Here is a 24,139-nt window from a genome sequence, read left to right as displayed (position 1 = left end):
GTGGTAGCCAAGAAATACCTGTGCAATAGCTGTGACAAGCATCTCATTGGATTTCTGCAGGGTTGGGGTTTTTTACTAATAACTTAATGAACCCACCTTTTGACCCTGCCTTTAACTACTAAACTACTGTTCCCCACTTAGATGGCACAGAGCAATGCTTGAGGAGCAGTTTGTCTGCATGTATGGTAAAGGAATGCCATGCAAGTCTTTGCTTTGATACTATCCCTGCCCCTTGCACAAGGTTAGCGGGATGGTGTTGCTAAGTTGTGTTCTTTTATTTTACTATTTTTCTCTCTTCCCCTTCAAGAAACCAAATTTACTCCACCAGAGAATGAGTTTATTGCAAGTTTGAATCTCCCAGCTGAGAAAGCTTCAAGGTGAGGAACTAAGACCTCTTCTATTAAAAGAGAAAGACGTGCACAACCAAACATCAACACAGTCAAGAACATTGACATGTTTTTCTCTGATCTTTTGCCTTTAGAGCCATTAAGAATGAAAGGTCAAGTTCATCCTTGATGTAAAGCTATTTGCTTTGGGTTTTGCTTGGAATGAATCTGAGGTAGTGCTTGCACAGTGCCAGTGGCAAGACAGTGGGTGCAAGAGGAGGGGAACTGCCTGCACCCAGAAACTGGAACTAATCAGAGGCTGCTCCACACCCAAGTGACACAACACCCAAAGGAGACAACAGAGAAGTGTCACGAGAATCATAGCTCCACGAGTTCCCCATCACAACACGCTCCCTGGGGCCCCTGGTGTCAACAGGGCAATGTGAGGTTATAACCATGAGATGCTCATCTGTAAAGAGCTGTGATGATTGCCAGTTCACATCCGCATGACACACTCGGTTTTCAAAAACTGTCAAATAGGTTTCATATCTATCTGGCTTCACATCCAGCTTGCGTGGGTCACTGCTAGCATCATGTACATGCAGCGGCTCAGTGATCGACCATTTCAGGTTGTGTGTACTGAGATAATTGCGGGCACCCTTTCCTAGATGCAAGCCTTTAAAAATGAGAATCCAAACCACATCTTTTCAAATTGCAAATCTAGAATTAGGAGGTCTAAGCCTCCATGTCCAACCAAACACACCACTGCAAAATAACACGTTGCTCAAAAAAAGTCTAAATAGAGGCTGCAATGATCTGGCCCAATATATAATAGCTATTAAGTTCTGCCCTCTGTATCTTCTGCATGAGCTTGCTCAGACTGCAGCTCTGCCACTGTAGAGACAAGAACAGGAACTCATGATCAGTCAACCCTGTTGGAAAGCATGACTTCAGAGCATGATTTCACCTATGATTATAGATCCTCCAAAGCTACACACCTCTCTGGATGAAAGAATACTGACTGGCTGTGCAGGAAGACAAAGCTGAGGGTTCAGCGATGAAGTATTTGAGGGTGTGAGGTCTCTAGGGAGTGCGTTATCACCATGTAGGTATCACTCTACCTGCATAATGGATCCTGTGGCCCTGCAAATGCATACTTCTACAAGTCCCTCCATTCATCACATCCCTCCATTCATCAGATCCCATATTCTCTTGTGCTGTGGGGTCTGCTTTTGAAAATGACTCCAAAGCAGTCAGACTCTTCAGCTGACATTGGCTCACATGCCTCAAAAATTGTTACATCCTGGTCAGATTGGAGATATGCTGGAAAAAATGTAAATAAAAAGCACAGTGCAACTCGACACTCCCTTCCCTTCAGTAAAGACCAAATGGGAACTGCCTGAAGAAACAAGCACCCCAGCTCTGGGCTTGCTGGGCAGATTCATTCAGACGAGGGGAGCTGTGCTGGGTCTCCACCGGCACAATGCTTTTTTGCTGGGGCTGTGGGGCCACATCATAGCTGAAGAAATCCATCCTTAAATACACTAAATAAGACCAACAGAGCATTAGGCAAAGAGGAGAGCCTGGCAGTGCCTGTCTCTGCACAACCTCAGGTGCATTAGCACCCAGCCCTCTGGCACTGCGGGGATGGATGACCACAGCAGCACACCTTGTCCCCCCTCAGATATTTGCACAATTTTTGTTCTAAACGCCAACTTTTATATAGGCCACACACTGTACATATTTCTTTCTCTTTACTAGTGCCAAACCCTCCTGGCAAAGGCAGAGCCCGACCCTGCATGCTCAGGTGTGGACTGACTCACTCCTCAGAGCTTCAGCGGGAGCGTTTTGCTGCAGAAGATGAGGTGACAGGGGAAATGCAGGGTCAAATGTTGACTTCAGCTATGCTGCTGTAAATTAACCGATTTCAGTGCTGTTCCTTAAAGCTTACAGTCATGGGAGAGCAGAAATTATGGGCTATGTTGTTTTTTCAGCCTTTGCTCCCTATTTATTATGGAAAAGCCATAAAACAGAGAGAGAGGACATGAGAAATCTGCCTGGGGAGCAGTAATTCTCCAGGCAGAATCTGGATCTTGACTTTTCACATATTTTGATGTTTCCAACTTTGGGGGAAAGGGGATGGTTTGGATCCATTTTTGTTGTAGTGAGGACACCATCACAGGCATCCGTGGGGTGAAATGCTCTCCCTAACCACCTGATGGTAGAAACAATCCGGAGGAATGCAGGGCTTGACTCCTGCCTTGGGATCCATCACACTGTGTGTTTGTTTTCCTCTCTAGGTATGTAACTCCAAGATTTTGAAGAGGGAGAACCAGGAACAGGGAGAGTTAGGAGATCAGGCACTCCAGGCTTACTACTCCCTCAGCATAAGTAACTTTCGAATTGCAATGGCACTAACACAGGAGAGCCAGGAGTTTTCAGAAGTAGTTAAAGGTGAGAACTACCACCACTGTGAAGTCAATGATTCACCCGCCACATCCGAGGAGCCACTCCTGTACCGCAGCATCACACACTGAAAGGACACTTCTTAATTATGTCAGAGGGGGCCATCAGCAAGGCTCGGTGCCATAGCGTCTGATTTAATAAGCTGGAGCATGGGTGCGATTCAATTCCCAAAGGAGCTGTTGGAAGCCAGAAAAGGTGATTTTACTGCTTCAGCGCTGGCTCTGCAGTAGCAGCAGGCAGCAAGCAGCACATTACAGCACAGACAGCGGTGTGCGAAGGAAAGGATTTTTGTTAGAGCCCACAGCCAAGCTCAGGCTGAAGACCCTTTTCTTTCACTGCCTCCTTCATCAATAAGCTTATCAAAGTCTGACAAGTCCATTTGAAGCAAATGCCTAAATGCCTCTTAGGCAATAGGAGGTATTTACGTTAGTATTATGTGTCTATTAGCTTTCTGAAAGATTTGTTTTATTCCTGAAGGCCTCTGCCTCTGTTTTCTGCCCCAAATTGGAGATGGGATGGGCTCCTCATTGGTATTGGACACTGCAGCCCATGGGAAGGTGAGCCTATTTCACCCTTTTTTGCTCTCACCACACCCAGCAGGTGATGCTGCTGGAGAGAGACATGAAAATAGGATGTCCTCCCTGCTGCTAAACTGTCTGGGCTTGGTAAAAAAACCCATAATTAAAAGATCTCATAGATGCTTTCATTCTGCAGGTGGCCCACATGGAAGAGCAATGCCAGGTCTTGAGCCCGGGGAAGGAGATGTCAGTGACAGAAATTTGGATGGCTTTTCTGGTGCGCAAAGTGCAAATGTGCCAACCTAATCCCTCTCCCGCGATCTTCCTGAGCTTGTGGCAGCTTGCTCAGGTGGGGACCTCGCTGTGGTGGTCCACAACCCACCCTGTGATCTCACTGCTATGGGAAGGGACCACTTCACCAGCTCATTTTAATATCTAAACCCCATAGACTGGGATACATCAACCCTTATCCATCTCTGTTTTCCTCTCTGCCTTATATGAAATACATTCAGACTTGGAGGTAAAACTAAAGCACAAGATGAAGCAGATAGATACAGTTTTCAGGAGTGTTTCAGTTTTGGAAGTCAGTGCAGCAGTTAATTAAGTGGTGTCAGAAGGCATTTTGGCTGATGCCTCTATTTATGAGACCTATTGAAACTCATCCGAGCAAGAACTGCTTTTTTTTTGCACTTGTACAGCACCCAGCACCACAGGGCGTCATCACAGACCTTGGTCCAACGTACTGCAAGATCTAAAAGTAATAATTAACTCTAATCCCAGACTGTAAGGCAGCACAGTTTTGCAGAGGAGGAGATGGGAGAAAGCACATAGATGGAGAATGTGGGTGAGACAATACACAAGACGACACTAATAATGGGTTTACATAGCAAATGGTGTGTGAAGCCTTGATTTTCTGCTTGGGTGTTTTTTCAAGGTTTAATGAAAAATATTAATGAACTAGTAAACACTTCAAATTGTCATAACAGTTCACTACTGAAAAAACTATACTTGTTTTGTAATGAATCAAGTACACATCCTTTTCATCAAGTGAGCAAAGCTCATTAATTAAACATACTGGATTTCAAAGCTCTCGATGTTTAATTATTTGTTTAACAAGCAGTACATCTAATCCACCATTCAGACACACAAACAACTAAAACAACAGGAAGAAGCTTCAAAGCAGGACAATCAACACCTGGAAAAGTCAACAGAGTGTGCCTGTATTGTCAGTAACATGTAAAGCAAATGTCCCACTCGCAGAACAAATACAGACAGGAAGCACCTCCGAGTTCATCCCGCAGATTCCTACTCAACAAAGCGGCTTCCTTGCCCTGAGAACAGACTTATCACAGCAAGGGAGCCTGTTCTGGTTTTACTTCCCCTATCTTTTTCCATTCCCCAACCAAATCAAGTCTGATGCACAGAGGGCATTCAGTAGTGTCTGCTCTCCGTATGTATGTACTCTTCATTTTGCATGCAGGTGGAGAGCAAAGGCAGCACAGAGACACCTGATCTGGGAGAAGCAGGGTAGGTACGCTGTCCTAGGATTTGCCATGCTACCTTGACTCCGATCAAGTTGCCACCTAGGTCAGCTGCTGTGCTGCAGTGTATTTTGTAGCTAAACCTTGGAGGTGAGCTTTTCAATGTCTGTCTGACTGAGCCTTAGCTGTGCACCATCTCTCTCATCCTCCCTGACAGCTCTGGTTTCCACAAGAAGAAAAGCGGTGCTTAGGCTGGAAGGGAGCTGCGGAGTGCTCCAGCTAAGCCCGTGATCTGGACCACCAGCAGACAGGACCATGGGGCACAGTGCAGAGAAAACCTGCTCTGCAGTATTGACAAGCTTTACACTGTGACGTTTGATACAAGCCTATGGTCTCGGGCTTTTGCAGGAGGACTACTTCCACATCAGATGTGAAGCATTAGGAACTAAAAGGAGAGGGTTCCCTCTCACCACTGCTTCCATCTTTATGTTCCTCAAGGATCTGAAATACAGCTCAACACATGCTTATCCTTAGTAACTTTTGACCGCTCTTCTCTGTCTGGGTAGTCCTCAGCATCCCTTCTTTCACGTCACCTGTACAGATACAGGGAGTACACTGGGTTTTCCATGACAACAGGTACATTATAAAACCATTAGATACGGTACCCAACAGAAGTCTCTCTCGATCCTTGGTGTTTTATGTATGGAGCATGTAACTAAAAATTACAGATGGGTTCTGCCTCTCTCTTACCAAAAGGAAGTCTTGTCCCGAATGCAGAAATCCATTAGCTTCCCTCTTCCTTCTCGAGGTTAGGAAAATCATTTTTCTTTCAGCATTTGCTGGATAGTTTTTATTCACTTGCCTCACACAAAGAGTGCAGCAAACTGAAAGCCTTCTCCTCCCACATCAGAGACACATTTGCAGAGCTGAGATATTTTTAGAATAGTGCACACACAGAGTTATATTGTTTGTTGTCTTGGTTAGGAAAAAAAAGAAACAGGCAATTTTCTATACTAAATTATTTGTGCCTTATTGCTGGCGACCAGAGAACTAGTCGTTTTGCTGAAGCCTTTTAAAATCTTTTCTGTACTCCACAGATGACAAACAAAATGACCTGGTACACATCAGAGCAGTGGTTAATTCTGTCCGACAAGGCAAACTGTTTCTGTCAATGTTAAAAGCCAATTCATCCCTAACGGATACAAGCATGAATCTTTTGGCTTTAGAAGACTTGGCCATTTCTTACGCTGTTGCTGAATTTGGCTCTGAACTGCAGTTCCTTAAAAGTCTTCCTGGAACATCAAGCTGCTCATGAAAACATGTTGAAAAAACCCATCTGAGTGTTTGTGTTGCAAAATAATGAGCTCTTCATAGGCTGCATTTACAAACAGGAGTCACTGTGGCCAGACTAGAAATCTAAGTGTCTCCAGGGACGTCATGTAAAGGAAGGGGGCAAGACAGTATGAAAGCCTGCACATACCATAGTCACATCCGATGCTGCCTGGAGTAAGGTCGCTTTGTCATTCCTATCACAAAATCAGGATGCTGCTGTGGCATGGCTGGCGGAAGCTAAGGCCCATGAAAGAGGAATATGGAGCCCAGTTCCTTTTCCACAAAGCTCATACACAACAGTATTCCATTTTCTTCCTCAGCCCCTCCTGCGATGCCACCTCCCAAGCCAGCCCTCAAGAATATTAAAGCAAAAGACAGCTGCAAGGAATGCCCTTCTCTACCAGGTTACTGGGATCAATGATTTGAAAATGCTGCACAAAGCCAGCGTAGATGGTTGAGCAACTGTTGCGTTCTTCTGCAGAAGAGCTTCTGTTGGTGATGGGTGAAATGATTCCTGTCCAATCTCTTTTCCCATGGGATGAAAATCACAATATAAATGTAAGATATATAATCAGTGAGGCACAACTTAAGGTTCCTCTAAGGAGTCTTATAATCCGGCACTATGTGATTTTACTTAAGGCCCTATAATAAATTTTAATTGTTACTCTTGCAGTGTTGCACTGATATTTTGCCCTCTTTCATGAGGAGCAGATAATTTTCTGAAGTATTGTTGAGGTGACTTTATTTAGCATCAGAGTTGGTCTTCAAAGACTTATTCTAGCATGACATAGAACCAGTATCAGTGCTCAGATACTGCAGAAAAAATTGCATGGACTTTGCTGGAGTTAATTCAGGGTCTCACTAGTTCACTTGACCTATATGATGCTGATCTTTTAAGAACAGTGAAGGGCCTCTTTTCTGCTCTCCACATATGACTTAAGATACCACTAATGGTAGCTAGAGTTTCACACTCGCTGGAAGAGGAGAGCAGCCAAGGACAACCTCCCTGCTATTTTAATTAGCTTTAAAAATATATATATATATATCATTTTATTCTCTTGTTTTAGTACCATAAAATAAAAAAAAAAAAAAGGTGCAAACTTTATTGTTTCCCAGATGAAAACAAGGATGAAAGTCCACTTGCACTAACTTTCTGATCCAAGTTCCAGCTCTAAAACAGCTGGGGCACCAATTCAAAATGTCAGGGTTTTCAATGAAAAAGCCAGCGCTGGAGTGGAACTGCACACTCTCCTTCCCCTTCCCTGCCCATTTATTCCAAAGCACGGCTGGCATGTGGGTTGGCTCTCCAACACGCACATGCTATTAAGTCCTAAATGACAGCTTGTTTAACTAGAAAACATTTCCATTTTTTCCTTAACAAAGGCCATTCATTTCTTGCTCTTCTATTTGCTTAAAGACAGTTTCATTTGCCCTGCCTGAGAGTTTGCACAACCCGCCTGATTGTTCCCCTCCAAATAGCGCTGCAAGTTAATGACCCACCTCTTGATCTCTGAGCAGGGAGCCTTGCCCAGCTCACTGCAACATCATCAAGCAAGCTAGTTACACTGCAAAATCCATACGTGTGCCTTGAACATTTTTATGCTTGAGAAAACAATCGAATCAATTCATCTCAGGGAAGACAGTCCTAATTCTTCCCTGCTAACCGTAGATTAGGCATCAAGAAGAAAAGAAGATGAAAGCTGGATCATGTAAGAACTCCCTCCATGCTGTTGACAAATGTCTTGGGGGACAGGCACAACTTCCTTTCAAGCTATCTTCAAAAGGTTCCCCTCCATGCAGACCACCCCTTGGGAACCCACATCAATAACAAAAAAAAAAGAATTTAAAAGACCCATTTTTCACCCAGTTTATTTACATGTTAAAATAAACACAAGTTCCCATATAGAGCAAGGGCTCCCAGTGGGTTCTGTTTAGTCTGTGAGATTCTTGGCGCCGGAGTACAGCATTTCTCTATTCCAATGCAATCTTGGCACAGACTTTTTCGGTTATATAATTTTTTCAGCAGCCGGAAAATGAATAATAATAATGCTTCTAAAAAGTGGGAATTATGTTCTAAGACACCGGCAAGGTGTTTTACCAATTAATCTGCCAAAAGGTCATTAGCAAACCAGAGCTCCCAAACTCCTGCATTCAGGGTCAGTTCTCCCCATGGGTTGCACTTCCAGTTCTCAGTCAACGTGTCCAAAGGGAGCTTTCCCACAGTTAAAGAGATTTTCACTTTTTGCTTCGCTCCTTCGGATTGCCACATAGCAGTGCCACCCTCATTAGACTGGATTTGTCCCCGTTTGTGACAAGGCACGAAGGAAATACCACTCTTCCAGAGCTGATAGCTTTTTATACCCACTTTGCACAAGCTCAATGGGTGAGCAGCAGGTGGATTATTTGAAATAAGGGTAGGCTTTTTTTGTTTTGTTTTGTTTTGAACAAGGTACATCCCCACAGAGCTATAGCTCACTCAAACCCTACCAGACCTGACTGGGAGCAACACGATTAAGAAAAAAACCTTCTGATTAAGCAGGTCTGGCAGGGAGCATTCCTGGGTGGGACAACCCTGCCCAGCGTGCCAGAGCAGAGTCCCACGGCTGCCAGTTGGCTGGCTCATGGCTGGGTGGTATTTACATGGTGCACAGGGAAAGTCACGGGGAAAGTAGCATGGCAGAAAATAGCTCAGCTAAATTCGTCTTGCAGCAAAGCTGTTGTCCTTTCTCGGTAGAGATTGATTTCAGTGTTATTGTTTCAGCTGCTTTTTAGCACTTGATACCCTTTTCTCTGCAACTCTCCTCCATGCAACTCTGAAATCCTCACTACATACATATTTACCAACCAAGCCAGGAACAAAGAAGAGGCAAGTATTGCTTTCTCTGCTCTATTATTAATTTCAAACTGTGGCTGGTTGACAGTAGACAATGAATACTAGCTGGCAGGTCTGCACTTCAGTAAACCACGCACAGGTACAAGTGTTGAGCTGTTGAAGGTTACAGACCTGTATGTTGCTTTTGGGCTATGCAAGCTACTTCGCAATCAGTCAGCAAGAGCGTATTTGCAGCTCGGAGAAAGCTCTCCTCAAAATCTGGGCAGGAGAGGTGCAAGGTTCATGAGAAGGCATGGGACTGTAATCAAAATAACAGGTCCTATCAGGCAGTCTCAGTTCAGCAAAGCCCCCAGCCTCCTCTCCCTTCCAGCCCTCGGCCAAACTGAGCATGAAATTGGCACCACTATGGATCAGACTGCCCGCTCCTTAACATTAGACAAACTGCCAGGGTCTCCCAGCACACTTTGTCTTTGATAAATTCAGAACCAGAAAAGAAGTGCAGTGTGGAGAACATCAATATTCAGGGATCTGGGTTGAGAGCTTTAGTCTTTGTACCATCTACAATTCAGCACTTTTTTTATTTATTTTTGAAGCTAAATAAGGATTCTCAAATTGGAGAGTACTGCCAAGCCCTGAATAAATCCCAGCATTAGAGATGCTGTGGGTATAACAGCTTTCCCCATGAACTGAATCTGCAGACGGTATCTTCAGAGAAATTAACCCCTGAGTGCCACAGGACAGGCTGTGTGGCATCAGTTTTAATGCCCTAGGAAATCTCACCTTGTGGTTAAAGCAGGTTATTCCCATTCATGGGGCAATACTGATGGAGGGTGGAGTAAAGCACAGGCTTAGCTGGTACAGAATAACTTTTCTGCATTGTTTGTGAAGTGGTCAAGTTTCCAGATGCAATCCCAAATACAAATTCAGTCAAAGGACATGTAACTATCAAACCAGCCAACGGGCATGTAATTATCTGATATATGATTGTTTGTTTTCCATCCACAACCTCGTTCCTTAGCAGTTCCAAAAACGAATGCTTAGCATTTGGACATAAGAAAACGCTATACAGTTGCAGTTTAACCTTTCTTATTTTTCTGCCCCATCTCTTTAAATATTGGTGAGATATTTTATTCTAAGCTGCTCTCTTTACTCACTGGCTGAATCTTCCTCTCAGCCTGGGAAGAGCCATTCACAGTAACAGTTTTGCATTCTTGGAGCTCAGGGCTTTTCATGTGCAAGCTCTCTGGAAGTGGGTTGGTATTGCATTCGGATTTTGCCATGAGTAACTTAAGATATAGTGAGGTGAAGCGTTTTTCCTGAGATCCACGATGAACCTGTGACAGAGCCGAGTGGGGGTTTCCAAACACCTTCTTGCCTAGTCTACTACTGCAATACAGAATGAGCCACATCCTGATCTGAATCATACGATTAATGGGAAGGACCAAGCGAAAGCACTTTTCTAGTTCAGGTCACTAAAATTTGGCCACAGCTGGCACAGACCAAGGTAAACGATCATCTGAGGACTGGCTGTTGCTTACAGAAATGTGTTGACAAGTTCTCATATGATGTCTTGGTGCATTATGAAACTGAAACACCTCCACTGCAACTGGCTCCCTGACTGTCAAAATGCATAGAAGACTTCAAAATGGGCTCCACACACACCTTCAGGTAAGACTTCTTCCAGATAGCCTTAGGTTTTGTGAGATCTTTTGCAATCTTAATTTCGTTATTATAAAGAAGGAAGATGCTCAAGGCTGACAGGAATGTTACTGTGATGCTGGAAAATGTCATCTGGGTTGGAGAGTGAATGAGAGGCTAACCAGATGCTCTGCTTTACTTTACTAATAGGCTCAGAAACGAAGAGGATCACACTGCCAGAGGCTTTCAATTATGAAGATTAATTTTTTAAAATTCCGAAATAATTTTCCCAAATCACCAACCATGATTCTCATAGTTCCCTGTACACCCTTTTATCAGCTAAAATGATCTTTTCTTCTCTAAAATAATAGTCCAAGACACGTTATCTTCTTACTAAAATAGGAAAAACAACCTTAAAATCCATGAGTCAAATCCTGGCCCCGCTGAAGTTAGTGACATTTAGCTACCGCCTTCAGAGGGTGCAAGCATGTATTCTGTGTGTAGAGACACAGAGCTCAAGCAATTATGAAATAAACCCCCAAACCACGTAAGAATCACGTTATAAACATGGTTTTAAATTAAAGGCATTCTGAAATTAAAGAGAAGCTGCAGTGCTGAGCTGGGCATGCACACACTGGTACCACCCCTGAAGGAGCAAGAGGCAAAGCTGAGGGCCTCTGGCACATACGAGATTGGCCTGATGCCTCAAAGGGAGAAGGAGAGGCAGAACCAGGAAAGGTCCAAGGGCTATGTGGTACAGAAGTGAGAGACGTCAGTTAATGTTAACGCTCTGCCAGGCTCCGCAGACAATGTGTGAGACCAAAAGAGAAATGCTCTTAACTAACATGTTGTGGGTAACTAATAGATGGAGAAGAGAAGAACATTGGCACTGAAATATATAGCCTTAAAGTAGGCAGAAATACATTGGGACAAAAAGTGAGCTGTTTCTAAAGAGAGTCAGAGGAGCAAAAGCCTGGAACAGCCTGCTCAGCTGGAACAGTGTTTGCTAGCAACCAAACTTGGGTAAAAACTGAGCTTTGACCATTTGTGAAAAAGACAGAGGGATGCTCTTTGCAGGAACAAAAGCCTAGATAACCCAGGGAGTGTCTTCCTGTCTGTGCTGCTAATATGAGTATGTTTTAATAAACAAATTACTGTCCTGTTTCACATTCAAAATGAATGTGCACTAGAAGGAACATGATTAACTGAAAACACCAGACACTGTAACCAAATATGTTTCTCTGCAACACTCCGACTGATTAAAGAGGGAAGAATCTGAATATGTGAATCAAAAAAGGATTAATTTTCCCTTTATTCATTGTCTATTTTGCTTCTGGGGCTCACTGCAATATTCAATGTCTTGTTTGCAGTCACTGCTAGAGAATATTTTGTTTTTTAAAAAAGTATCTGCGTCTTTTGTAATAAGAAAGATGTCTGTTAGTTTTAGTACTTGTGAGACAGTCCCTTAAAAGGGCTCATGGTCAGTAACAAATAGAGCTACTCCCAGGAACATCAACGGAGCTAGCTATTTATGGAGGAAATCCACCAATGTGAATCAGGCATACCAGCTCTATAACAACATGCCACGCTTTATGAATGAGCAAGTAACAATCAAGCAACAAACGTTAGAACTACAAAGTATAAAAAGCAGTATACGGGCTGTTTCTGCATCTTTATTTTGGCAAGTGTAACTCTGGCCCCGACCCTCAACCTGAACTAAGAGCATGGGCCATGAAAGGACTGCGAAGCTGGGGGGCTGACGCCTCACTCGCAAGGAGCCTGTTGTTGGCTTAGACCCTGCATCAGCTCATGGCATTTTACACCGCGCTAACAAACACGGTGCAGTACGTTTGCCTGGGGCAGGCCCCGGGAATCTGTTAATAGCAACTTTTAGTGAAAAATAGAATGGGACTGCCACAGTTTTGATCAAAACACACAAATGCATGCAACTTAAGTGAGCCTTCCTATGACTGCAGACTGCTACTTATGTTATAAGGAAAATCAGTTCTCTCATTTGAAGTTTTGAAAAGTTTTGCTTGCTTTAGTGAATAATTTCCACTGATACCATAGCTGTTCAGTTCAGCAAAAGCAATTTCATTCAGTAGTTTACAATGTAGGTAGGGCACAAAGTGCATTAAAAATGAAGATGAAATGGCAGTTTTAGACCATTTACTGACTGGTTATATGTTTTACTTCTCCTGGTAAAGCTGCCTGTCCTTTGCCTTTGTTCAGTGTAAGCAAGAGCTCTCTTTGAATATTGCACTCCTTAATAAGGCTGTTGCTCCAGGTTAGTGGTGAACTAGACACTAACCTGAGATGGACTGTGCTGCTTTGACTCCTGTTATCTATCTAAAAAGGTATTGAAGGAAACCAGACTATGTTTTATTCCAACAGGAGTTATATACACAAAATATATATTCTTCTGTACTTTTCAAATGGTGTTCAGTAACTTGGAACAGTCATTTGTAACTCAATAGGATGACAAACTCCATATCTGTATGAAGATACGTTTATAGGTGAGGAATCATCAGTAATTAGCTTCTGAAACAACCTCCTCCAAATTAGACACATCTGACAAATAAACAATAGGAAAGCTAGTCACATTAATGAAATGCTGTTGCTATGGAAAAGCTGTCCCTGTAAAGGTAAAAATAAACATGCTTCCTTTTTCTCATTGTGCAAAGACATCAAAAAGCATCTCCCTGAAGATGAAGCTGTTCCTAATTGTAGATACCATTAAAGTCTGCTTTTGAGAGGGTCATTTCTTCACCCATTTCAAAACCTTCTGTGCTTTAATTTTGGAAGCAACATCCCAAATGCTAGCAGCTAGGATGCTCTTTAGTTCATAAAGAATAATTGAGGCTGGAAGGGACATACGGAGATTATCTAGTTCAAGTCCCTACTCAAAGTGTTTCCCATTCAACCAGGTTGTTCAGGGCCTTGTTGAGTTGAGCTTTAAGTATCTCCAAGGCTAGAGATTTCCCCACCTCTCTGGGTCTTGCTCCAGCATTTGACTGCCCTCATGGTGAAATCATTTTTCCTTGTACAGAATTGGGATTTCCCATCATATGACTTGTGTCAGTTCCCTCTCATCCCATCACCATGAACCTCCAAGAAGAGTCCGGCTCTGCTGTCTCCACACGCTCCCACTGGGGACTTGTAGACAGCAGTAAGATCCCCTCTTAGCCTTCTCTTCTAAGGCTAAATAAACCCAGTTTTATCAGCCTCTCCTCGTACATCTCGTTCTCCAGTACTCTAATTGTTTTGACAGCCCTCCTCTGGCCTTGCTCCAGTATGTCAATGTTTTCCTTTTACTGGGGAGCAAATTGGACCTGGCACTTCAGATGTGGTCTCAGAAATGCTGAATGGCAGAGAAGAATCACTTCTCCTGAGTTGTTGGCTATAATCTTTCCAACACAGCTCAGTATGTGGTGGCCTTCTTCACCACAAGGTCACACTGTTGACCCATGTTCAACTTGCCTGCAAGGATCCCCAGGTCCTTTTCTACAAAGCTGCTTTCTCTTTATTCGGTGCCCAACCTTTAATGCTGAATGGGGTTACTCCACACCAGATGCAGAGCTTCACAAGCGCCTTTGTTGAAACTTCATGAGGTCCCTGCCAGTCTGTTTCTTCAGCCTGTCAAGGTCCCTGTGAATAGCAGCCTTCCGGCATATGCTCACGTGCCACCATTTGGTACCCCTGTAAACTGGCTGAAAGTGCTCTCCATCCCAGCATCCACACCATTAATGAAAAAGGTCCACTGATAGTATAGTGATGTTGCACTGATGCAACATCTATTTATTATTTTTTCCCTTGAAGAATACAGATTCCTCTGATGCTTCTTGAGGCCAAAGTCCTTGCTGATATGAACTAATGTCCTGCCACGGAAGTCAGTAAAGGAAATGACCCCTGGAACAAAGTCTGAAGCAAATCTGATGTCTGTCCAGTAGCCCCACATGAAACGATCTGTTCTCTCAGCCTTAGCTCTTTAATAACCAGCTGGTCCTTGTCCTTCCACCCTCAACCATCTTGCATGCAGATGTACGCTCACAGCTAGCAAAGCTGGTTATGGGAGAGCAAGTAAGCTGTTGAAAACATTACACGAGGTTGCCAACCCTCCTTCACTAATAGGAAATGCAGTTACAAATTACATGCCTGAACCTGCTTTCTGACATGGTGACAAAGTTATCCTGGATTTACCTGAGCATCTGTGAAAGCTGAATTTGACCCTTGATGTGAGGATTAATTTATATATGTAAAGACTGAGTACAGATGACAATTGCACAGATCCTTGAGAAAACAGAAGCAAACCGACAGGCTGTAAACTGAAATGAGCTTAGTTCAGTCAAGCCTATTTCCTCTCTAGTTTCTCTTATTCACCAAAGTGAACCCTTTGTCCAAATAAAGGATGTTTTATTCCTGATTATCAGGACCACTTGTCCAAAACTCCTGTCACTTAGCCCCAACATGATCGGCACTCCACACAAATGTAGCGGCCCGCTCCTCTTTACCACAGAGGGTCTTTCTCATCTGAGAGGCAGAATCATGGAAGGGAAGCCAGAAGGACTCAACCCTCACGGGAAGAAGGAAGCCTTTTAAGTTTCCCGAATGAATTACATGTCTTTCCTCTGTCATGCAGTCTGTCTGTTAACAGTTAACAGTGACAGGTTGAGGAGCGCGGTCTGGAAAGTGGCCAGCGCCGACAGCTCCCCACTCAAAGTCGTTGTGCTCAAAAGGGAGCACTCTGTTCCTTCCACCGCTGCGTCCCCTCTCACTGGGGCCTGTTGTTACAGCCTCACGCCTCCTTGTGTGAAGGCCAACAGCGAGGCTTTGTTCAAGAAGCAGCTGCTGAGAAGATGTACTATCTCATGGAATGACCCACTGACATTTCTCCCTCTGCTCATTAGTAAGCAGTGAATAATTAGGAGAACTAGGGCGGATTGCACAGCCCATTTCTTTCAGAGTAAAAAGCCAGCTCCTCAGATCCCAGTGTGCCCCAAAAGGGATTCCCTCATCAAGTGGGCTTGCAGCAAAGCCAGGGAGCGGGCTCTCTAGCACCTTCCTCTCATCACCCGATGGAGCGAGGAAAGAGACCGGCTCGTGCCAGAAGGTGGACGGGGCAAGGCTGGGGTAAAGGGTGAACTGGCTCTGCTTCACTCGGAGCTCTCACCACACCTCTGCTGCGTGAAGAGCAAGCCCAGCTCAGCCAGGACCTCAGCCAAAGATCCTGTTCGACTGGATGATAAGTTGTTGCTTATTCAATTATCGGTTGTTATAGGGTGGATCTACAGCAGCGAGGAAATGGTTGAGCGGTTGGAAGGGGCAGAGTAATTGGGGGAACTGAGGAAACCATAACCATTTTTTTGCAATCTTTACTGCAGTCCAACATTATCATCTGGTGATGTCCACATATAGGGGCAGTGATGAAGAAGCATCTGCACTGCCTTCCCCCCCATGCACCCAGCTCTGGGTTATAGCACAGAACTTATCTGCCTGTCTTATATCACTGATTATACCACAATTAAATTCGACTTTAAAAAAAATTGGTCAGATAAACAAATAGATTGCTTTGAGCAGCACAGGTTTGGTTTGGCATGTTTTCCTAGCACACGTTAGATGACACTACATGTCTGATTTCAGGTGCTCTTGCTTCTATGTGTCTGCGCTAAAGGTGTATCCAGTCCTCACAATTTCCAAACCCCCCTGCCTAGAAGACAGGTGCAGGACCTTGTTTTCCCCACTTTTACATCTGCATGGCTCCAATATTACTCTTGGGAATTCCATGAAACAAAGATAGTCTCATCCCCTGAGTGGAGTGAAGAGGAAACACCTCTGAGTATCCCCTGCTCCTTTCCTAACCCAAACATTTTAAGCAAAACACTTTACTGCGGCTTATGTGTGCACTGTCAGACACATCAGCTGTGTGCAGCCTTACTGTGTCTTTATTTTTAGTTTGCTGTGGTCTAGCAGCTTCCTGGCTCGACAGCATTCTTTCATCTGCTTTCACAAGACAAAGAAAATAAAAGCTGCACTTGCATTTCCAAGTCCCAGCTTGTGGCTTCCTCTAGAGCATGAGACACTGCAGGTATTTGCTTTCATGATTCACCTAGTGTTTTATTGCTGTTGTATAGTTGCTCTCCTCAAACAGAAACAGTGCTTACTACCCTGAAAGATGCCATGTGGTGCAGGCAGAGATTTGGGACTGTATGATCCCAGTGTGAATGAAGTGACAGAATCACTGCTGAAATGACTTCACCAGAGCAAGACTAGGCTGCAGAAGTCTGTAACGAGCTTCTCAAAAATAACAACAACAGTATGCACACCTCCGTTTAATAAAACCCACCTCAAAGGACTTACAATTGCCTGTTGTGCCACAGCATACCTCCCTTGGGCTACACTGTATTCCGATACAATTATAGGCACATTTCAGCATCATTGTGTGGTAGGAGGTGTATCCAGACCACTTTTTCCTACATGAGCTGTGGCCTCTCTGGGAGGCACTACCTCATGACCACCAAGAGAGCTCAACTCCATGCGGCAATCTGGGAGAAAACAAGAGAAAATACACTATCCAGTTGAAAGAGTGTGTTCAAGAGCTTGTCCAATGCATGGGGAAAGTTGCATCTTAGCAATACGAATCATTTTGTCTATAATTTCAAAGACGCTCAAACTGAATGACCTGTTTTCCTTAGCAAGCTGTCACTACTGCTCAGAGAACCAGTGCTACAAGACCAGTCGTCGCTCCAGAAGAGCTGGAGCTGAGAAGCAACTGGTTTCACTTTGGCAGAAGCTCATTAGTGGCAGGCACACTGGTCTCCCAGTTCATCTCGAGTTAATCTTGCTTTTTGGTCTTCAAGTTTATAATTCATGTCTGTGTTGGGAGAAGCGCACACTGTAGCCCCACTTTAAATGAGAATCCCCATAACCGAAACAGAGTTAGAAAAGGGTGGCAGAAGTTTACTCATTAGCTATTAGTTTAATAGGAGAACTTTGCTCCAAGTTCTAACAGTTTTCTCACTGCCTAAGGAATTACATGGCGTACTGCAGTATCTGAACTCTCACCCTGTAATTAGGCGCTGTGGTTTCACCTCCTGTGTGCCTCGCACATGCTAAGCATTCCTCACCGCTGCCCTGCAAGGCAGATAAGCCCGACTGCTACCTTTGTTCAACATCTGGAGAAGGAAAGGCTAGGGAGAGCTAGGCTGGCTTGGGACCGTACTGAATATGGAGTCAAAACAGGTATAAAACAGCACTGGCAGTGCTCTGCCAGCCAGGCCAAAGAGCCATCTCCTCCAGGACACCCTTCTAAGAGGAACCTATAGCAGACGCTTACAAGAGAGAACACGAGAGGTGGGGCAGGACTCTTCTCTGGTATATCCCCTCACTTTCTGTCTCTGCCCGCACGCCACGCAGCAGACATCACTGCCTGTTTTTGACATCTCAGCCGTGTTTACGACTCAATCTTCCCCTGGGTGAAAAGGGGAGAATGGATGAATTCCAGACAGGGCTCAGGGGTCCATATGACACTTACCTTGATCCAGCCATGGATCAAGGGTCAAAGAATCATTTAAGTATCCCCTTATATTCCCATTGTTTTTGCTCTGTCATGAGCTTTCAATCCAGCAGTTTTCCGAGCTACATGCACCAAGATTTATGTCCATACACTTGTATCATCGTGGGACAGATTAATCACCCTTTAGCAGCTCTCTCTCCACTCCAAATGAATTATCATAAAAGACTGAAAGACAGACATGTCAAGATAATTTGAAGAACAAAAGGGCTGATTTCCCTGTAGTGAATGCACTTGCAAAATTTAACCTGAAGCTCTGAAGAACTTCCTTCTTTGCTTGGCAATTCTAACGAACTATCAGTGGCAAATGCCCCTGCAGCAGTCCTCAACTGACAAACACAAACAAGCTAGGACTCTTCAGATTGGAACTGTTAGTAGAAATATTAAAAGAAAGAGTTTTCCTCACTCTTGAAGAGTGGGGTTTTATGCAGAGGAAATACACAGGGAGAGAGGGGAACTCAACCTGACAGCTGGGCTCTGACTCTCCTCCTGCCCTTGCAGTCACCACTCCAGCCTGTGAACTGTAACAGCATTTTCCACCCCATCACGACACCTGCGTTTGGGGAACACTCTGGTTTTGCACGACTGCAGATCTCGCTGCCTGCCAGCCATGCTACCCTGCTACGGAAGCTCTGCCTACAGCATGCAGTAGGTTCAGAACTGGTATTTATGCATGGGGCTGGGTAGCACTACGAATTTCTCCTGGGAGAACAAGTTTCATCACTTCAGGAAAAGCCCGAAAGAGGATGCACTAATACAGGTACACAGCTAGTGCTATATTATCTTTCCTAGCCAAGGAGAGCACCCGTCTAAGGATGAGCGCATCAGTAGCAGTCCAGCGGCTCAGAGCATGGCTGCTGCTATGGTTCAGGTAGTGCAACTTTGTGTCCAAGCAAATCCCAGTTCTGTGTGAGGTTCTTCCTGCTGGGGGGGGGGGCGTGAATGAGAACAGTCATGGGGATTCATGGGGAGAACAGTCATTTTGCACTCCTGCAAATGCTAATGTGTCCATACCCGTGGTTATTTCTAGTACTGTATATGGAAGATTTTATTTCCCAGCAATGTTCATGTATTATGCTGAAGGCCAGGAGCCCTTCCCTGGAGAAAAAATAAATAAAAATGCCCACAACTCTGTGTAAGCCGCCTGTCAAAGGAAATGCAAACAATGAGTGCCATTCTTTCCTACGTCTCTGCAGAAAAGCTGTTTAAACTTTTCCTGCTCTAGTGAGGTAGACTGAATCGGAGGAAGCAGAAAGAGAACAGATTGCTATGGGTAAGCAGGCCCACACCCAGCCTTGCTAACAGTCACCAAGGAACAGTTGTGCTGCTCTGCAAGCAAACCAGCTCCGAATAACGCTTGCCAAGGCTTTCCTGACTCCATCCCTAGAGATCGCCTCGAAGCCTGCCTGATCACATCGTCAGGGAGTGCTGCTCTCCAGGAACATTCCCTCATGCTGGTGTGCATGAGCTGTTACTTCTCACTCACGGTGCTACCCTAATTCTTGCTCTTATTAATGTTGACATCCTTCTTAGTAATTTCCCCCCTCCCAGTTTGACCATGTTTAGTCCTTTTTAACCTTTTTGTGTAGATCAGTCCTTCCCAGTGCTATGAATAAATAAAAGCCTTCTGTTCTCATCAACAAAATGGTCTTTTAACAGTTGCAAGAACAACATAGCAATCACTGGGAAAAAAAAAACCAAAACAAAACCAGCTAATATTTGATGCATTTAAAAATCTCTGCTCCAGCTATTTTCTACTTTTTAGAAATAAGTGCTTCATTAAATAGAGAATACAGTGAGAAAATTAATGGGGAGCGCAAGCAGCAGTAGCTGTCTGAGAAGGACCTGCTTACCCATCAGAAATGCTCACCACACACAAAGTAGCAGCAGGGCTGAAAAAGAAAGCTGAACTTCAGTTAGAAACATCTAAGGAATATGAATAAGCTGTTAGAGCTGCAACCTTTCCCTCTGCTTTGATCTGACGTTACACATAACTCGAGAGTGGGAAATTCAACAGCTTCAAAGAGGGTCAAAGAGTCGGAGGTCTCCATGTACCAGGACAGGTAGAGGGTTTAGTCCGCCTGGAGAGAAAGGGAGTTTGGAGGGGCTGAACTCAAGCAAAGCTAAGGGCTAGGAACTGCTGCCAGGTTAGGGCTACGTATTTCACCTTCCTCATCTTCACATAAGACAGCCACATTACCCGCAAGAAGCACCAGCAAGTCCAAGTGAAAAAGAGGGCCAGTGTCACTGCTGTTAAAAAGTGTAAGAGAGAAGTAAGTAAATACATTTTTGTGTCCCTTGCATCTTGGAAATGCTTTTGTAACTGCTATTAGTTGACATGTACTTTTGAAGGTGAAATTGTGGTTGTTCTGGGCTCTGGGTGTGTAATGCAACCATGAGAATAAGATCTCAGCAAATGAGATGTTATAGGAAGAGAGACGAGGATAGCTGGAACATCATGTGCTTTACCAACTGAAATGCTTGGTATGAGAAAACAAAGCCACATTCTCTATCCTTTATTCTCATTTTCCTTGGCTCTCAGCTTTACAGATCCCTAAAAATACTGCATTATAACTAAAGGAGCTGCAATCTGCCTGCGACTGACTGAAAAATTACAATATCACTCCAGTTTGATGAATCTCCCATGGGTATTCCTTCCAAGAGGGCTTTCCTAAATTGATTGCCAATAACCTAATATGTTTTTCTGTCTCTTTTTTCTGTCATCAGAATGTTGCCATAATAAAATAATAGTAATATAGAAAGGAAATTGAAAAAGTGAGATGTCATTTCAAAATACCTAAAGCTTGAAGAAGTGCATAGCAAGGTCATCCCAGCAGCCTTAACTCTGCCTTCATGAAGCTGCACGCCAAGTAAACCCAGAAATCATGGGAAACGGTTACCTGCCTATGAAAAACACTATATAAGAGACCACAGAAGAAAATGCTGTATTACAAAAAAATACCGTTTTCCACTTTCATGGGATTGATATTAAAAAAAGCAATGTAATAATATTAGGTGTAAGGTAGGGTTAAGAGGTCTTCTGGAATTAAATTTTCACCACCACTGTAGAAAATTTCTAATACATATCTATGAGGTCCAGCGGTCTTGGGATTACTATGAAATACCCCAAAGAGTAAATGTACGAATCCTGACATACTAAGAGAATTGCGCCAGTGATACCTTATATGGGGCAATACCAAGACACAAATTTGGGAGGCTACTGTTACTCTGTGAAGTGCCAACCTTTTTGCTGAAGCCTTGCACAACAGGAAACAGTGGTGCAGAGCAGCCTTCGGCAAGATTTAGAGCCAGTGCATGAGCACTTACAGAGTCAGCAATATAAATGGAAATTATTTTTCCTTCTTTTGACTGAAGGATAGACACAATATAAATCAGTCAAGTCACGCATACTACAACCCTAGTAACTTCCCAACTCATTTGGGAAATCATGCTAGCCACACTGTGGAACTGCATTAATAATCTCACAGATAATGTGCCTATATTGGGAATTTATCCATGAGAATACCAGAACCAGAACAAATGTGCAGGTCAGGAAATCTACGCCAAGCTCATAAGACTAAGAGCCACTGTGAGAGGGGGACCAGAAAGCAATTACTTTGCTAACACAATTGAATAATTAATATTACCCAAAGATATCCAAAGAACGGGACGCAAAGGTGGAACACACTATTGAAGTGATCTGGAAAATATAAAATGGTGGAGGAAAGCTATAAACTTCCCAGTCTGATCTGAGCAAATTTGGCAATGGAGGTGTTTATGTCCTTCAGGTCTTGCTGGCATCCAGCTCAGGCTGTAACCTGTATTCCATCAAAGAAAGTTTATCCTCACCGCTTACCTCTTTAGGTGCAAAGATAATTTTACAGAGCCTAAAATACGTTAATTGTCTTTTGAACTTACAGCGAATCTAAGCTCAGTTAAATTAGCTCTTTGTGTAACACAACTGTGTTTCCATTGTTCTGCTTTTGGGTTCCTCTTTACCCTCTCCCCATTGCTGATAAAGAAAACCAAACTGAATTTACAAAGAAAACTGTAGGTTTGGTAGGGACAATGAAGTTGTTAACTGGCCTAAGCAACCAGATTTGTACTAACTAAAGTGAACTAATTAATCTAGTAACATCAGTCTATAGAAAAAAACCACAAAATATTTATGCTTCTTTAGTCAAAAAGATATTAAAGGAAAAAGAGAGCAAATAACTGTCTCCTTATACAGCACAAAAAATTCCTGACGGGAACCTTCAACCCAAAGGCCCTTCTCTATCAACAGAAGAAGCATTCTCCGTATCAAATCCATGTGATAAATACAATGTTTTATCGTTTCTTCTAGGTTTGTTGCTTCAAATATTGTTATTTTAACTCTACTTCTTAAAACCTTTACCAAGTTTTAAGGGAATGAGGAACTAAGGCATGACATTGTGTGCACAGTGCGTAGTCTCTCATAGGCCCACGGTGGCTCTGAATAAATTGCTTGTGTGTCCCAGAGTTCAGTAACTTTTTGTATATATTGTCTGTGGTCTACTAACAGCAGCGGCAGAGTGGAGACAGCAAGTGGCCTGTTCCACCGCCTTTCTCATGAACTTTATGCCATACAGATAAACAGAGAGGAATGGAGACACTTTCTACTGGGATTACTGCAGACTCCTGCTAGCCTATGTCCAACTCAGAAGGAAGTATATAGAAATGAATGAATCAACACTTAGAAATATTGCGCCTATATAGGGAGAAAGAGACTCATGAGGTCAGCAACGATACTTCTGCATGGGTCAACTGCCTTTGTAAAGCCAGGCCTGAATATGGCATGTGATCAGTTGTCTAGAAGAATCACATGGGGTTTATTTGTTTTCCTTGCAAGCTGTCCCGAGGACTAGGTATTCTCTTTTTCAGGGAAAATATAGGATTCGTTTTTGCACATTTTTGCATTGCTGTGATTGAAAGTGAGTCGTGAGAGCAAGTGCGAGGGGAAGCCTTGGTTACCTGGCTTTAGTAAGGTTTTGCCTTTCCTCTCGCAGACTAAATGGTGCAATGAATGCCTCATATGCATTCAGGATCTTCAAGCTCAAATCAAGCAGCCCTGTCTTTGAGGAGATCTAGGGGCAGGTTTGAGTCTCAGCTTCAGCCAAGTAAATTGCAGTATACTTTCCAGTGTATTGCAGTATACTTTCCAATGTCAGTGGATGATCTGCCAGAAGGAGATCAGATTTACACCGAGATTCATCCCATTTCAACCTGTCAGATCAGAATTTGGCCTTTCCTTTTGTCGACTGCCATCATTAATCCCATTGATTCATTTTGCTAATATCTAGAGTAACTCTTGCAGGGAGGCAGCTATCTGCAATGATAAAGACAAAGCAAAGACTTCCAAGCACAAAGAAGTCATGAAGCTGCAAGAGTCACGTGTGACAGGAGGATACCAAAGAACCAGGATAGATGGTTCAAATATGTTATCAGGATGTTCCGGTTCATGTGCAGGAGGAGATCTGGTGATACGCAGCATTTCTACGTCCCAGAACGGAGCACAGAGCAGAGATCTTCCAGCCAGAAGAGGCTGGGACAGTAAGTCTGTCTGGCACAGCGTTGCCCAGACCTACTGGCTGAGGGCTGAAGTGGTGTTGCTGTGTTATCACAGCCCTGCATGCACTCAAGCTGCTTTCTTGTCAGAACCAAGGTGTGTACAGCCAGCTCTGGCATCTCTGCTGGACTGCGGAGATGTGTCCAAAGAAAGGTCTGTGATGTCTCCACACCTCTCCACGTCCCAAGGGTGCAGCTGTCTAGTTGTATCGGTATATGAAAGCTATGCTGTCCTTTCAGCCTCCCCTCTGGGACCATTTAGGACATCGACCATGAACCAGCAGAAATGGCTCCCAGTCCCACTTTCACAGTGGACAATACCTCTTCACCCCCCCAGAGGGAGGTGAAAGAGAAATAATCCCTTACAGAGAGGTTAAAATAGCACCAGC

At 43.8% G+C, this 24,139-nt stretch overlaps 1 protein-coding gene across 11 annotated transcripts in view; it reads right to left on the bottom strand.

The window, feature by feature from the left end:
• The window catches only part of MGLL (monoglyceride lipase), a 108,804-nt gene that overhangs the window by 20,857 nt on the left and 63,808 nt on the right, over positions 1-24,139 (bottom strand). The gene's annotated exons all lie outside the window — the stretch shown is intronic.

The sequence above is a fragment of the Aquila chrysaetos genome, chromosome 20, assembly GCF_900496995.4.
Source record: "Aquila chrysaetos chrysaetos chromosome 20, bAquChr1.4, whole genome shotgun sequence".
Classification (NCBI taxonomy): Eukaryota; Metazoa; Chordata; class Aves; order Accipitriformes; family Accipitridae; genus Aquila; species Aquila chrysaetos.
The sequence above is the reverse complement of the archived record's forward strand: the minus strand, read 5'-3'. Positions and strand labels throughout refer to the sequence as shown.